Below are 16,559 nucleotides of genomic sequence, written 5' to 3'. Positions count from 1 at the left end.
TTTAAATGCGCAACATATAATATCATGATCAAAATGTTAATAAGACATACAATTTAAAGTACTTTCTATGATAATAAAAAAGCAGTCCAATGATTTTAAGAACACATTTTAGCTTAGACAGTCAAAACTACATTCAGCTCTGGCCTCTGGGTGGTGCTGTGGTCCAATTCATTCTATTTATTATAGCCATGACGTTGCTTGATTATTCATAAAGTCAGGGTGGTCCAATAGATCTATTACTTAAAACCTTAACAACAACTCGGGTAAAAGATGCATACAAAATATGTAACTCATCAATGCCAAACATTCTCTAGGAATCTGTCACACTTAATGCTGTACTGTTCCACTTGCATATCACCTTCTGTGAGGACTGTTAAAAAAGACTGCTCTGTGCAGTGACCCGGTGTGCCCTGTGGAGTAGAGAGTTCATTATGGACATCCCAGTATGACGAAGTCAGGGTCACGCTCGGGTCACATCTAACATAGACCACCCAGGTCCAAGGATGTCACTCATTCAGGAGAACATATGCTGGAAAAGAAGGCCACAATAAAACGTGTAATAACAGGGGGTAAAATAGTCATACGGTTGCTGAAGACACAGCAGGCCTTTTGATAATCTGCTGAATGATAGTTTTTAGGGGGCTTTCCATACACTGACCTCTAAATGTTCACTGCCATAGGAAGCCTAACTGTAAATAGACCCACAAAACAAAGAATGACTTTCAACTACGAAAGATCTATAGTTATAGGATTCCCCTTTGTGCAGTCAGGATCGGACACAGACGTTATCAGACACTTCACCATTAAACTATGCAGCACCAATAGCTTGGAATGCTTTAACCCCATTAAATCATGAGGAAATATTTTCTCTTGTCTGTACAGTAGCAATAGCTTTATTAGCTATGCATGTTTTCACATGTAAGGAATTTGCCCTGGCAAGTGCTTGTACAAAGACATTACACATTTAGAATTAAATATAGGGGTTTATAAAAATAAAAATTAAATAAACACATTCGGGGTTAAAAGATTATATATATATATATATATATATATATATATATATATATATATATATATATATATATATATATATATATAAATAAAACAACAAGCTTTATACATTTTTACAAGAAAGTTTAAAAGAAACCATTCATCAGCATGATAAAAATTATGTACAATGTATAAATTAAATAAATGTAAATGTATACATTAGATAAATTATATATATATATATATATATATATATATATATATATATATATATATATATATATATATATATATATATATAATTTATCTAATGTATATATAGTAGTTATACATCTCCTCAGGGGGTCAGTGTTCTGACAGAAATGTCCCTCCTTTAGACTCAGTGTAATATGTACATTGTAAGCACATGTGATTGCAGATTTACCTGCAGGAACTGAATTGTTTGAGGCAGATGTGCATGAACTTGCAAGTTATCACCTAATGCCAAGTTTAAATTCTCATAACTGAAGCCTGTAGCTAAAACTCATCTTATCTTTTGAGGTTATTATTAAAATTATTTTATAAATAATATTTTCAATTGTTAGGTAATTAATTTTGGATGTTTGCACTTGCATATCTTTTCTAATCTTTTCAACTGTATGGCCAAAAGTTCATAGTTACCTGAACATCACACCACATATGTGCTTTTCAAAAATCCTATTCCAGATTTATTTCCACCTTTACTACCATAATAACCTCTACTCAAAATGTTGCTTTCCCCTAATTTTTTTAAGCATTCCTGTGGGGATTTGTGCTCATTCAGCTACAAGTGCATTAGAAAGAACAGGGCTTGATGTTGGTCATGGAGGTCTGGGTCGTTCATCTCACAGGTGTTTGTTGGGGTTAAGGTCAGGGCATCGTATGAAGGTAAATAACGAGAGGAGTCCTTTACAGAAAGAAGAATGACAACATTGGCTGAAGAAATTAGCTTCTAGTTACTTTTTGTTTCACTTTGGAGGCTTGATGATAGTCACAGAAAATGCACACAAGGGAAGCCCTTTACCGAGTTTATTCTGATCCCCAGACGCCGGGGTATTCCCTCATGCTTGTGCGCTAATTCTCATTAGAAACGTAATTCATTCCACCAGCTGCAGGATATAGACAAAACATGAGCCCCAGAAAATGAGTAATAGTGACTAAGTGAGAGATGAGTGACTAATAACACAAGAATTAGGTTGGTAAGCCATCATATGCAATGAGCTTTAACAGACAGCTGGTTTAATGTGTGTTTCTGTGTGGTCAGATTGCAGGCGTGTTGTTTTAAGCTTGAACCATTGGATGTTTCCATCGAGATGGCCTGAAAGTCCTCTCATGTACATTATTAAAATATCCCAGAATCAAATGTTGTTGTTTTTTGCCACGTTTATTGTGGTCTGCACAATCCTGACTTGGTTGGATTTTGAGCCAAAACACACAGATGGATCATAATCATGTAGGGAATCGATTCCATGTTTTTCATTTTGATTAGTGTTCATTCAGCTACTTATTTATTAATTTCTTTTTAAATTTTATACTTCAAAAATAAGGGAAAGTGCACAATGTCTGTCCCATACAGGGCACATAATTACCTTCATGTCAAATTAAAAAAACTTTTATAAAACATGAAGGAAATGTTGCATTTTTTATATACTGCATGTTAGAGTTTCTTTTTAGTTAAATGCTCTTAAAGGCCTGCATTAAGGAAGAGTTAGTAATGGTGTTTGAGGAAGAGTACAGGCCCTAAACTATTAAAAAAAAAAAAAAAAGATACATTTGCCATTGTGAACAAGAATTGGGCATATTAGGCAATGCCATATTTGCAATTGTGCTTTCAAATGTGTCCAGCTAAGAGGGGTAGGGCTACTACAAACTCCAGAGCTATACCTTGGCAAAGGAGTAACTAAAGACACAAATGTCACAGGGATTTTTATATCAGTTCTGGTCAACAAAAGTTGTGGTTTTCAAATAATAAAGTCACAAGTTAAGCCAATTGTGCTGACCTGTTTCTTACAATATGGGTCTCATAAATATGTAACTCTGAAAATATGCGGCTTAGAAAGTAAATTGCTGGTTTAAAAAGTCCCAAAAGGTAATTAATTGAATAAATATTTAATCTCTATAATCCCAAGTCAAGCAAGGCTGTTGAAAGCCAGACAAATTTGTGGTAACTGATCCTGAAACCACAGGAGAGGAAAAAATTGGTTATGATAATGATGATGATGATGATGATTGTGATTACCATGATGGTGGTTGTGGTAATTGCAGATATGGCTTATTTTTCTCCCTAACTGTTGTCACAAAGCACGATGAAGCACAATGAAGCAGGATGAAGCACGATGTTCTTAACTCTTTGTGTGAAAATGAATTTAGGCATCATGTGCCATTTACTTAGTGTGACATTTTTTTAGGGCCTAAACTATAATGAGGCCCTATAATACTACAGATAGTCCTCTACTTCGATGCCGTATGTTACGACGACCTCATTGTAAGTCCAAAAAATCTGTACTATGACTGCTTAATGCTTAATGACTTTCTTGCTCAATGCTGATTTATAATTTAAATTTTCTGCTCTAACCTGGTGGCTTTCCTTTCTTTATTTTTCACCGCCAGCAGGAGACATACTTGGGCGTTTGGAAAATCCGCTTTTATCACAAAAATTGCTGTTTGAAACTGTTTGAAACAGAAAAAAATACACGGGGATATGAGATACGCTCATCCCAGCTGCACGTCCAACGTACCATACATAGTATGCTGCTGACTGTGCCTGTTGCATGAAACCTATTGCTATCGTCATCGTAAGATCTAAAAATCGTAAGCCAAACCATCTTAATGTGGGGACCTTCTGTATAATATATCTATAACTATAATAGCGCCTAATGCTATAATGGGGACATACAGCTAGCTTGGTTGTGAATCTTAATATCTTTTGGGTAGATAAAATGCAGTACCTCACAAAAGTGAGTACACCCCTCACATTTCAGGAACCATTTCAGTATTTCTTCTGAAGGGACAATACTAGAGAGTGTCAATATTTTGTATGAGCACCATTGCTATCTAGCACTGCCTTAATCCTCCTGGGCATGGAATTCACCACAGGTTGCACAGGTTGTTGCTGGGATCCTCTTCCACTCCTCCATAATGACATCATAGGGCTGCTGGATGTTAAACACATGGCACTTCTCCACCCTCCGCTTGACGATGCCCCACAGGTACTCAATAGAGTTCAAGTCTGGAGACATACGTGGCCACTCCATCACCTTCACCATCAGCTTCCTGCTTCCACCATCCAGCTTCCAGCATCTCGGTGGCGAATTTGTATGCAATTGGGTTGTACAGCAGGAAGGAACTGGATTGCAAGGTTGTGATTTCAAACTCTCTTGCATCTGCAAAGCCGCAGATAAACAAGAATGATCAGTTAAACCATTATTTTTTCTTAGGAATCTCTTCTTTATCACCTGGGTTTTCCCAGGATTAGTTTTAAGCTTCAATTTTCATATGAATAATATTATGCAGATGGTCCATCAAACTGGCATCATTATAAGTTGACTGAAGAGTTTAGAGAGTGATAGCAGCAAATATTTGAAGATGGAGCTTTGTGAGAAAAAAAAAAAAAACTGACTAAGGGTGAATATTGATGATTATAGAAAGCAAAAGGCAAGCATTTATATATGGCAGCATCTGCATGAGTTAAATTAACTTCTCTGAATATAATGTGGTAACTGTAACTTCACAAAGCAGTTATTTCTGCCACAGTGATTTAAGGTGGCTTTGAAAGTATCAGTCTTATATTATCTGCCTTACAATGATATTTAATTTGTCATGCTGATTTTGGACATATTCCACAGAAGCTGCCCTTGTGGCCATCACAAAGAAGATTCATGCCACTTGATCAGTGTACATCCCCCTTGCCCTTTTTGCAGTGTTTGACATAGTCAACCAGAAGATTCTGTTGTCTGCCCTCACGGGTCTTGAAATTTGTGATGCAGCATAGCAATGTTTTTTACAGAGATCAGAACCAGGTCCACTTCTGCTCTCCATCTATACCTGCTCTCTTGGTGAGGTCAAATTCTCGCATGGGTTTTCATACCACTGCTATGCTGATGACACTCCTCTTTTCCCACAGACACTCATGTTTCTTCATGAATCTCAGCATGTCTGGCAGACATCACATCATGGATGGCAGGTCAACAGCTGAAAACTAATCCCATCAAAACTGAGCCTCTCTACATCCCTGGAGATGCAACACCATGTCAGGGTCTTGTAATCTCCCAGGACAACTCTCTGATCTCATTATCTGTGACTGCAGGCAACCTTGTGGCAACCATGGACAAACAACTGTCCTTCTTGTCTCACATTGCTAAACTGAAATGCTCATGCTGCTTTGTCCTCAACAACATTATAAGAATCTGGCCATTTCTATCCACAGAGACCACTCCGGTCCATGTTCAGTTCCTTCCCACTTCAAGCATGTCTGCCTCAGCATGCCATCCGGCCCCTGCAACTTATCCAGAATGCAGCTGCAAGACTTAGCGCATAAGGAATACATCGAAGACATGCATCAAGAAACGTCTCTGTATTAGCACTTACATAATAAAATGGTCTTCCTCAAGGACCTACCAAATTATGAACTTACATTAGCACTTTATAATGAAAAAAAAAAATCCTTATGTTTTTTCTTTTGCTAACAAACCTTTCCTTATTGAATACACCAGTACACACAGGTGTTGTGTTGCACTGATAGATACTTCAAACCCTTTCTGTTAATCTGCCAATTGACAAATGTGAATGTTTTGGACTACGGAAAATACATTTTTGTTTAGACTAATACAGTTTGTTAGATCCAACATCCAAGAAAGAATATAATATGAGCATAAATGACCTGTCGCTAATCACAACTGACATAAGTGCTTTCACCACTCAATGAGATGCAAGTGCAACATTATTGAAAAAAGAAAAGAGAAGCTCACAACCAATAAGTACTCCAGAGCATTGAAGCATATGCCACTACTCAAGCCTGCTTGCTTCTTATGTAGCTTTACCGTCAAAGTAATCAGTCATAGTTCATATGATATAATTACAGAACACCCAGAAAACAATTAAAAACAAAACTTGACAAAATTAACAAATGTCTTACTTTTTCAAAATTGTAAGCAACTGAAAGCGATTCTCATTATTTCTCAGACTTCTGCTCTTTCTAGGCGTATGTAAGTGAATAAAACAATCCATTTTATTAAAACACTATGGAAATCCAGTCTGGTCTCAGAATTAGAAACATGGAAAAGGCAATGAATGAGAGTGAGGTCATTTAGAGGAAACTGAGGTGCTTAGTTTTCAGAAAATCCATAATTAATATCTCCAAAAATGAGGGCTGCAGTTTCAGTCTGTTTACTTAAAATATACTATAGCTGATGAAGTCATCTTAAACTTCCTTTCCCAGAATCACACCTCATGATCCTACTCTTGAATTTACACTCTTTGTGAGACTGAACATGGCCTGTGCGCAGTATTTAACTGTATGTATTATGAACAAGGTTGTTGATTGTGCCGAGCTCCAATTGGATCTGGTAGAGGAGGAGAAGCAGTGAACCTGCTGGAAACATGACTGCTGTTTCCTTAATGTGTTTGCGTCTGGAGAATATAGTTTGAGAACACTGACAGGGATATGACCCAGACTGCAACACACTTCATTCTCAAATCACTGTATTCCTCTTTGCCTTTTCATTCATTTTACCACACACTCATGACATGCCACACACATTACTTTATGTTATACTGAAGATATTGTCCAGGCTTCTGTTATATACTAACAAAAAAGGATGCAAGCCTTAATAAGGTAATGACAGGAGCAGTGTTAATATTGTTACCAGTTCCATTTTTTTCTGACCTGTGCAAATTCAGCTATAATTGCTGTGATGAAAAGTCCACTTCATTTAAACAGAGCACTGTTGAATTTCTGAAAGCTTAGTCAGATAGTGTTGATGAATTTCCTATGTAATTCAAATCACATTAATGAAATTATACTAATACTATAATGTTTCTGGGTGAACTAAAATTGTCAGAGAACCACCAACCACGCCTCCCTCCTTCACTCAACACTCTCGCTCAGCCTCTCCCTCCTACTAATCACCTACACCTGTTTTTCTCCTACTAATCACCTACACCTGTTCCCCATTTACTCGTCCCCTTTATAAGGTCCCTATTCCCCTTCACTCATCGTCCGATCTACAGGTTACTACCATAGATCATTCCGGACTGCCTAACGCGCTATTCCCTGTGCTTCCTTGCTCCTGGCTACGTTCGCAGGAAGCACTCAGTTAAGTGTACCATTTACCATTTGCATAAAGACATTCTGTTTTACTCCCGGTTTCTGACGCCTGGTCTATCCATGACAAAAAATATGTTCAAAACAAACAAACTTAAAAACAAAACACAAAAGCCAGCATAAAACTCAAAGTATTTCATTTATATAATGTATATTACTTTGTCAGAATTATGTATAAACCTGTTTAAATGTAACCGCTACCAGAATTCACATACACGCTATAAAGGGTAATATCATTTGCATAGATGTTATTCCGAGAACTGAAAGCTGAAAACAATTTTTTTGGGGGAAAATGAGGACTGGAAGAATGCAAATAAGAAAATCTTAATGTAAAAACTATCCAACACTTCAACCCTTGGCCAGAAAAGCAACCAAGCTTAGCAGTCAGCTCCAAGAGCACTGCGACTCCCAATGCTCATACTTATTCTTCAGTTACATAATTCACATTTTGGCAACTTCTCACTCCTCCTTCCAGGGTGAGAGGGCAAAGGGAGGCGTATCTGCCATGCATCTCAAACCATCTAATCTGCTGCTGTTATTTTTACACCCAGGAGCTACACCGGTCTCTAAATCAGCAGCCGTTTTTTTTCCAAAAGCCTATGTTGGCTTCTAGCGTTCATCTGACTGGATTTATTGTCCATATGGACTGGGTTTGGTGTGTTAACACACACTGGGAAGGCAAAGTGCAGACATGTGGGTATCTGAAATATCCATCAGAGCTGATTAGAAGGTTTAGTCGTCACTGACAACAGCAATACTGTAGATGAATGATAACAAAGTAGCAAATAAGATGCTGACAGAGGTTCTGGAAGCTAAAAGCTAAGAGATTTAATGCCAGTAATTATGTAAAATGAGTGATTACAATTATGTTGTTGCTGAGGACCCTGATGGTTTTAAACCTTGAGAAGAAATATTGCATTTAGAGTTATATGTCCAGTTTGCATTGGTGATAAGATTGAACAGTGGAAATGTTTAACTTCTTTATTATTTCCAGTTTCGTATATCTGCTTATATGCATTGTATATGTGAGAGGGACTGGCAGAGAGACAAGCTGTAATGGAAGCAGGGTGAGTGGAGTCATCTCTGCCAAAGAGTCAGCGCACGTTTCAGTCTCTGATGTCATTTCAAGGTCTTACAGTCACCTTGTGTTTGTTTCACCTTTGTTACATGCGATACTTTGACAAATGCCACATGCATTTGCCAGCACCCGACTAGCCAAAGGCACTGAGCCATGTTTATCAAACTTTTCAGAGTAACAGAGCTGTTCAGTTTCTCAGCTGATCACACAGTTCATGAAGACCATCCTTAAAATATTTAATAAGTATTTTTTTCAGGTATATAACATTCAAAAAATAATAAAATAAAAATGTCTTATTTACACCCATAAATGATTCATTCACTTAGCTTAACTACTTGGCTTGTAAAGCACTTCTGTTCTCTTGATATACAGCATGCATCCATTTCTTATTTTGCAGAAAGTTTTCTGTTAAACAAAAATTCCTAGAAGTATAGAATTTACAACCGGCTGCCAATAATTTTTTTTAAACTGGAACGTAAAACAGATAAATGTTATTTCAAACATATGAATATTACAAATACTTTAAAGCAGTCTGATCCTGTTTCAAGATTAGCACTTTGGCCGGTTTTTGGAGTGCAAGATCAACTTTGCCACTTGTAAAGAAACCAACTACTCTGTAGCCAACTGGTGAAAGATGGAATCTTGGCCAATTAGCCAATAATTACAAAACATGCCAACACTTTAAAGGAATGAGCCTTTGAATTGAGTTTTGTGTGATGAAAGAAGACGACTTTGTCCTGATATCCGTTTCCGTTCTTTTTGTATGTCTCAGTGAGTTCTTTTGCCTTTCTCTGAAACCTTACATTGATGTCTAGACAATGTTAATGGGTTTGAGATTGACATTTCCAGCATTATATCAACTATTCATTACAGTATATGAAGGTATGAGGGTACCTGTACCGGTTGCATAGAATGTTTTCACTGGCACAATCTGGAAATTGCTATTAGCAGTTTTGTGAGAAAGAATGTAGGTATTTGGCTTGTAATGAATGAATAGGACTCTAAACAATTATATTGTCTAGGATGGGTTCATTCATCACCACACGGTTAGGATACAAGAAAGAAGATGGACAGAGCCTAATACCTTCATCACTCACCATATGGCTTGCATTTCTCTCACAATATGTCTCTGGTACGATGGTAGCGTGCTGTTAAAACATTGACATGCACGATTGAATAAAGTGAATCATTCAAAGCACTTTAAGAAAGGACATTTCAGCATTACCTTTTAGAAATGTATGCACCTTATGAAAACTTGTCATGGAGTAAAGCAAGTGGTTATGCCTCCAGAGCCTGTATTATAGGCCCAGGCTCTTAAGATCTTCGACTAGTCAGGGTGGCGGAAGAATGCAGGCTATATTGTTGTGTGACTTGATGAAGCCAGCTCTACAATTATCTGAAAACATTTTGGAAAAAGCCATTTTTTTGTAATTTAAAGCTCAATAAGAAAACTGAAATACAATATTTGCACCTTGGCATAGTGTATTTAATTGTGACAAGTATCCAATCCAGTTTAGAGTCAAATCAGAAAGGTAGGATGAATCTTCATATTCATGCTACTCTTGGCTGAGTTTAAGCATGGCAGAAATATCTGTCAGGCACCGCTTTGTTCACCACATTTTCTATTATTACGCTATAAGGAATTATCTTATAGCTGCACAAATAAAAGTAAATACCAAATTTAAAAAGATATTGTCTGATTAGCTACAGTAGTCTATTGGTAAAGTACTAGCCATAATACCCCTAGAGAGTACATACAATATTTCTCATGTGCTTAATTCTTGATGAACGTGGTTACAGTACGTTTACAGATGTGATCATTTACATAAATATTGTTATTCTCCTGTCATTTCCACTACATGTTTTTATTATGAGAGAGGGAGAGTCAGTCTGTGCAGGTCAAACCCCAATTTCCTCTAGTGAGCGAGGCTTTTATTGCAAGGGCATTGTACCCAAACATTTTTTTTGGCCCCAGATTTTTTGATCCACCACAAACAACCTCTTGTTGCCAGCCTCAGTGTTTCCTCAGCTGGAGGATAACCTCTGCTACCTCACATCCCCCCACCTCTTTTCTGTCTCAGTGCTTACATCTCCCTCTACCCTTGTCCTCCTCTTTCATAACCTTCTCCCCCGAACTCATTTATGGTTATGGTTTTCTTTTGACAACTCCCGGCTTACAGCCTTTTTCGCTTTCATCCTTACTCCTCCACTACCTTCTTTCTTCACATCTTGCTCTCCATCTCCCCTGCATTCCATGCTTTGTTTTCCTTTCTTTTCTCCCCAATTTTCTTCTTTTTGCCTGAAGTGTCCTCATCTTCCTTCTGCTAAGCTCGGCAGAATTGGAAATCAGAAAGTAAATAAATTAATCAGCTGGCTTAATCAGGGTATTCAAGAAATCAGTCAAGTAGAACTTCGTATCAGCAACTTGGCTATAATCGGTGTTTTTCAAGTCGTATTAGATAGCGTTATTACCATTCCCAAGGGGAATTCATTTTTGAACAAAAATAAAATAAAGAAATATTTTTATATTTATTTGAACAGAAAACCAAGAGAAAAGAAAAGGTTTCAGACAAAACAGGAGGGGAACATAGTGGGGTTGGGTTGGGCAGGGACTGCAGGCCTCTGGCTTTTGGATAGTTCTGGATAGTTTCACAGAACGTTCCAACATGTGCCAAATCCAAATCTACTCACAGAGAAATATGGACACACACTCAACGTCTCTGCTGGTTAAATCCACTTTTTACAACAACCTATATATGCACACATAACCTTACTTTGAATACTGGCAGCATATCAGAAACAGTATTGGCTTGAAGAAGCTTAAAGGTCAGAAGTGTGTTAACTTGACATATCTGTAGAGCAGCGTTTTCACCCTCCCACATACACACTGTCACAAGCCTCTTCCCTTTATCATGCAGATGAACACAGTCGAATAATTGATGATTTAGTTCAATCTTGTACAGAAATTGAATTTACTGTAATATTTCCTGATTTCCAACTGCTAAACACTTTCCATATGAAGCTTTCTAACTAGATGATCAGAATAATGTACAATTCCAAATTTTTATCTGATTGTGCATGTCTGTATTATTCTGGATGGTTATAACTGTGCTACCCCACTTGACCTTTGTAAGAACTTGTTGGTCTTCATGTTAAAGAAAACCTAGTTGCTCTACTGTGGGTTATTAAGCTGTGAAACTTTCAGTGGCCGATGTATGAAAGGTTTACGGTAAAGGCAGCAGATGCTAGACCAGCTCTTTGGCACTGCCTTGCCTCCAGCTTTTCCCCTTCACTAAAGTTTCCTGTTTTAGCACCTCACTGACTCTTTCTTCAAAGCCATCATTATTTCTCACGCCGTCATTCTTTCTTTCTCTCTCTTTCTCCCTCTCCCTCACCTCCTGTTATGAGTATTGGGAGTGCTACGTGGTCAGACAGGAAGGCAATAGCAATAGGGCAGAGGGCGATGAGCAGTATGGGGCTTTGAAGTACTTTCTAAAGAATGGGTTTGGGGGGATATGGGGGAGAAATGACTTGCCATAAAGAACAGCCAAGGTGTGAGTAAGCAGCAAACTATTTCGTTCGGGTTCTGGTGCTGGTGTGGTTATGAGTCCTTGGGGACACTCTGAGGACCTCACCAGGCACCTGAGAGGGAACAGATCAGCGGGATCAGGGCCGGGCCTTGCTGGAGGTGGAACTAATGGGTCCATGTGTGCAGACACTTCTGAAGACCAGATGCGGGATGGAGAAGAGTGCAGGGATTTTCACACTATGCATATCACAGGATAGAGAGTGTATAATGACTTATTCATAAAATGACAGACTCTGTGCACATGTTGGATATACTATACTAGATTAATTTTCTCTTTTGAGCAAACACTTGAATCTCAAGTTGCTGCTAAAGCAACAAGGACATTAAAGTATAAGTTTTCATTTATCTGGAATGCAAGGTGAGCTGCTCCAATAAATTAAGTTCAGGCCAACATATATCTGTTCCATATGATGTGCTTAGCCCTGTAAAAGTCACATGCAAACCCCAGTGCTCAGGCAGCATTATGTTATTGATTGTACGCTGACCTTATGAAACTAACATCTTATTCAGTCTGCCTAATAATTACCAATCAACATGTGAAGCCATAAATTATAGCAGAGTTTGTGGATAAAAAGCAACCTGAGGGCCATTTGTTAAAAAAAATAAAAATAATCCATGAATGAGAAGTCATTTTTTTTCTTTTGTAAAGTGGCGAATTAAAAAAAAGTGTCTCCTGTCCGACAACTGATATTGTACCTTATGTAGTTCTCATTTGAAGAGCATGGTGATAGAATGTGAAGGTCTTGTGTGGAAACTAATTCAAGGCTTGGGTTGATCTCAATCAAACTGAATGTGCTTTTGGCTCTCATGCCGGGTTCTACATGGGAACTGTTTCTGCTATGACATCCTCATGCTTTCCATCAGTTCTGTTCCACTTTGCCTTGCCTGCACTAATAATTATTCCGGATTTGTTTTTTATCCCTTTTTGTACCTTGTGAAATGGTTTCTCTTTTGTTCTTTCTGGCTAAAATCAAAGCGTACTTTGGAATAAAGCAATAACCAGCTGCTGTAATCTCAGAAATGTTAGGTGGCAAGAATTTCAGGGCAGACGCTGTAACAAAACCGCACTCCGGACTGGCTGGATTGCCCTACTTTCCTTTCTCTTTATAGACAGGATTAATTTGACTTTTGCGAGTGCAGACCACACCTTCAATTAATGACTGTGGTTTTGAGAACGATTGCAAAACAGTAGAAGGAGAAATGAACTTGCAGAACTTGGGCTGGAGTTTGGGGGGAAATACTGTGCTGCGGTAGGAGGCAGAATTCCCTTTGCTGAACATCCAGCCGTATTTTAGTAGTCATGGAGAACAGGGAAGAGCTGGTGAGGTGGTGTGGAAGGAAAAGACATCATGGAGGACACTAGCAATGCTCAGGGAAAATATTACCTAGTAGGCATGGCTCTCAGGTGTAGTAGTTCTCCCAAAGTTCAAATGTTGCATAGACACTTTAGAACTCACTTATTTGGTATTTAATGAATCTGTTTGGATCTGTTACACATTCGGAAGTCAGCATTTCCACACAAAGGCAAGTCTCTTACGCTCGGGTGTTGGCCCACACTTCAGACCATACGTTTGGGATTTTGAAGCTGTTGCATGCTGTCGGGTTATAATCTGTGGCTAGAGGCGTTTAGTGCCTCACTTATAACACTTTACCAGCGCAGACTTCTGCTCTATTAAACAGGTCCAAACAGGAGGAAATGAGTGAAAAGTAACCTTCACATAATTAATAAGTAGTAGCTATTAACTGACTTATAAAGGCATCCCAGGAGAACGGCCCTAGGATTACGCAGAACTGAGAAGGAAGCTTAATGTGTGTTTTCTCAATGAAACACATTTCCTGCTGTGAGCCAGTGGACAGTGAATTGAGCCAGGAAGAAATACTCTTAATGCCATCTAGGAAGTGGAACTGGAATATTCCAGGACTCTCAAAAAGTCCAGGCTGGCTGCAAGGCCAGCCAAGTCTCATGGTACAGCATGGAGACAGTGACACCGCTCTTTTCCTATCTGCCAGCATTCATCAGGATCACTTCTTTTAGTTCATGACTGGATCAAAACCGGAAAGGCGTCGCACTCTTCTTCGCAAAGCTCTAGAGATCAGTGTCTCACATTATATTATTTTCTCCTTCACCTTGTCAGTGTCCGAATGATATTTCTCATGGACAGAAAACATGCGCATTACCCAGTGCATTCTCCAACGAAGCTGTCAGATTCAAACTAAAGTCAATTCAACAAGCTCTGGGTCATTTGGCTCAGTTTAAATGAGCATGATAACATGGTGAAGCACATTGCTCTGACGGCTGTGTGTCACATGTACACACCCACACAGGAAAAGGGGTCAGAGTGCAACCCAAGAGACCATTAATGGAATTTTATTTAATAGGGTAAAGACGCTAAAACGATTCCATACACAGGCAGTTTACCATTTGGATGACAAGCTCATGATGACTCTGCCCACTTTTTTTTTCTTCCTGTGTTCCACTAGGATGTGTTTCTCTCTAAAGTATGCAAGTTTCAATGTCAGTATCAGTGCCAAGCCATAATGCAATCAAGACACTTTGTCTCATAGAAGAGCTTTTTGTTGTTTATGCTATTATCTAAGCACCCTGTATGTTTCAGTGTATCTGTACCAATTCATTAGTAAATGAGTTCATCTTTTGGAATGCTAACCGCACTCGGTGTCTGACTAAAACGTAGACGAATCATGTAGATTAGGAGAATTGGCAGTGTAGAAATGTGCTTATATATACTTACACATCAGGCATGTGGTATATTAAAGTGGTTGCATGGGGCAATGGAGTCCTGTCACCCTTGCTGGAGTGACATGACAGAGCCCTAAGTGGTCTCATAAACAATCTCTGTTAACTGTCCACTGACAGTGCTGCTCACCACCCATTAGGCTTGGTGTTTACCCTAGCATGTCGCCTGCCACCACTGAGCCAAAACCAACTGGATACAATTACTACACCTCTCATACTCTTGCTTTTTCCTAGTCCTCCTTCTCCCTCAGCTCTCGTGTTGCTCGTCCTCCTTCTCGTCTCACGTTTCTTCTCACCATGTATTCGTACATGTAGGCACTATAATGAATGGGACTGCATGTCGGCTCGCCAGTTGCAGTCAAAGCAGAAGCTTCCTGCCAAGTTCAGAGATGGAATCCATACGGGATGGGGAGCTCTGGGCTGGGTTCAAAAATAAAATCACACTTACTGTGGAAGCTGGAAAGGATGAGAATCCAAGAGAGGAGGTTTTCCATGGATGGTGTGTAAAACAAAAAACAGATGAATCAAGTACGACTTTCCGGGTTTTTTTTGTCCAGTGTAGATTAGAGTCACAGATAATATCTCATATACTTTAAGGATAGTGTAGTAGAGCAGATTACTGGTTGTCAAAGGCCTAAAGAAATGTTTTTACTGATATATAAAGAGACAAATTTTGTGTGCTTATTGATTCTGAGAAACCTCTAAAATGCACATTGTCCTTCAAGAGAAACCAATTACTAGTGTTTTGAGTGCATACAATTCCCCAAATTGTTCATGTTATTTCCCAGACTTGTTTTCATCTGTGGGTAAATCTCAGTTTGAACATAATAGATCTGGTGCAGAGGGAAATTGATTATACTTGAGTTCAATGACCCAAACTTTCAGTTATTCAGTAATTCAGGTTCTCTCTCTCTCTCTCTCTCTCTCTCTCTCTCTCTCTCTCTCTCTCTCTCTCTTTCTTTCTTTCTTTCTTTCTTTCTTTCTTTCTTTCTTTCTTTCTTTCTTACACACACACACACACACACACACACACACACACACACACACACACACACACACACACACAGTCCAAGACATGCACAACACACAAACACACACATGGGCATACAGACAATGATGGGAAACATGACACAACTCTGCTGTTGTACATACACACTAAATTGACAAAAGTGTTTCACATTTAGTCCATTTGGAGTTATGGAGATGTTTTACTAGATATTGGAGTGTGCTTGTGAGATTTGGCATAATTTACCCACAAGGGCTTTAGTTAAGTCAGGTAAAGATTTAGGGTGAGGAAGTCTGTAGTGCAGTCAGCGTTCCAATTCATACCAATGGAATTCAATAAGGGTTGAGGTCAGAGCTCTATAACAGGCCACTCAAGATCTTGTACTCCAACCCATGTAAGCGAGTTCTTCATGGAGCATTCACAGCCATTGTGCATTTTTGATGTAGACACTCCTGTGAGTCCTGTGACCTCATCACAATAACTTTATTCTAATGCGGCCAGTTTTATAGCTAATAAATCTGTTACATTTAATTGTCGATTAAAACTACTTTTTTTTGTCTGTTATGTTGCTTAGCCACCAAACCTTACCGTTAACAAAGACATCTTGTACCAAGAGAATTGCTTATATTAAATACTTGTAGGTTATAATATTTACCGAACATTGGATTAATGACAATGGTCTGTTCTGAATTAGGCATAAAACATAATTTCACCACCCAAACTCTTGTTTTTTCATTCATTTAGGACAGATTTAACCATCAAACCACTGTAAACAAGAATCAATTTTAGACCTGGTGTCTT

This window comes from Silurus meridionalis, chromosome 14 (assembly GCF_014805685.1).
Source record: "Silurus meridionalis isolate SWU-2019-XX chromosome 14, ASM1480568v1, whole genome shotgun sequence".
NCBI classification, from domain to species: Eukaryota; Metazoa; Chordata; class Actinopteri; order Siluriformes; family Siluridae; genus Silurus; species Silurus meridionalis.
Note: the sequence above shows the minus strand (reverse complement) of the source record.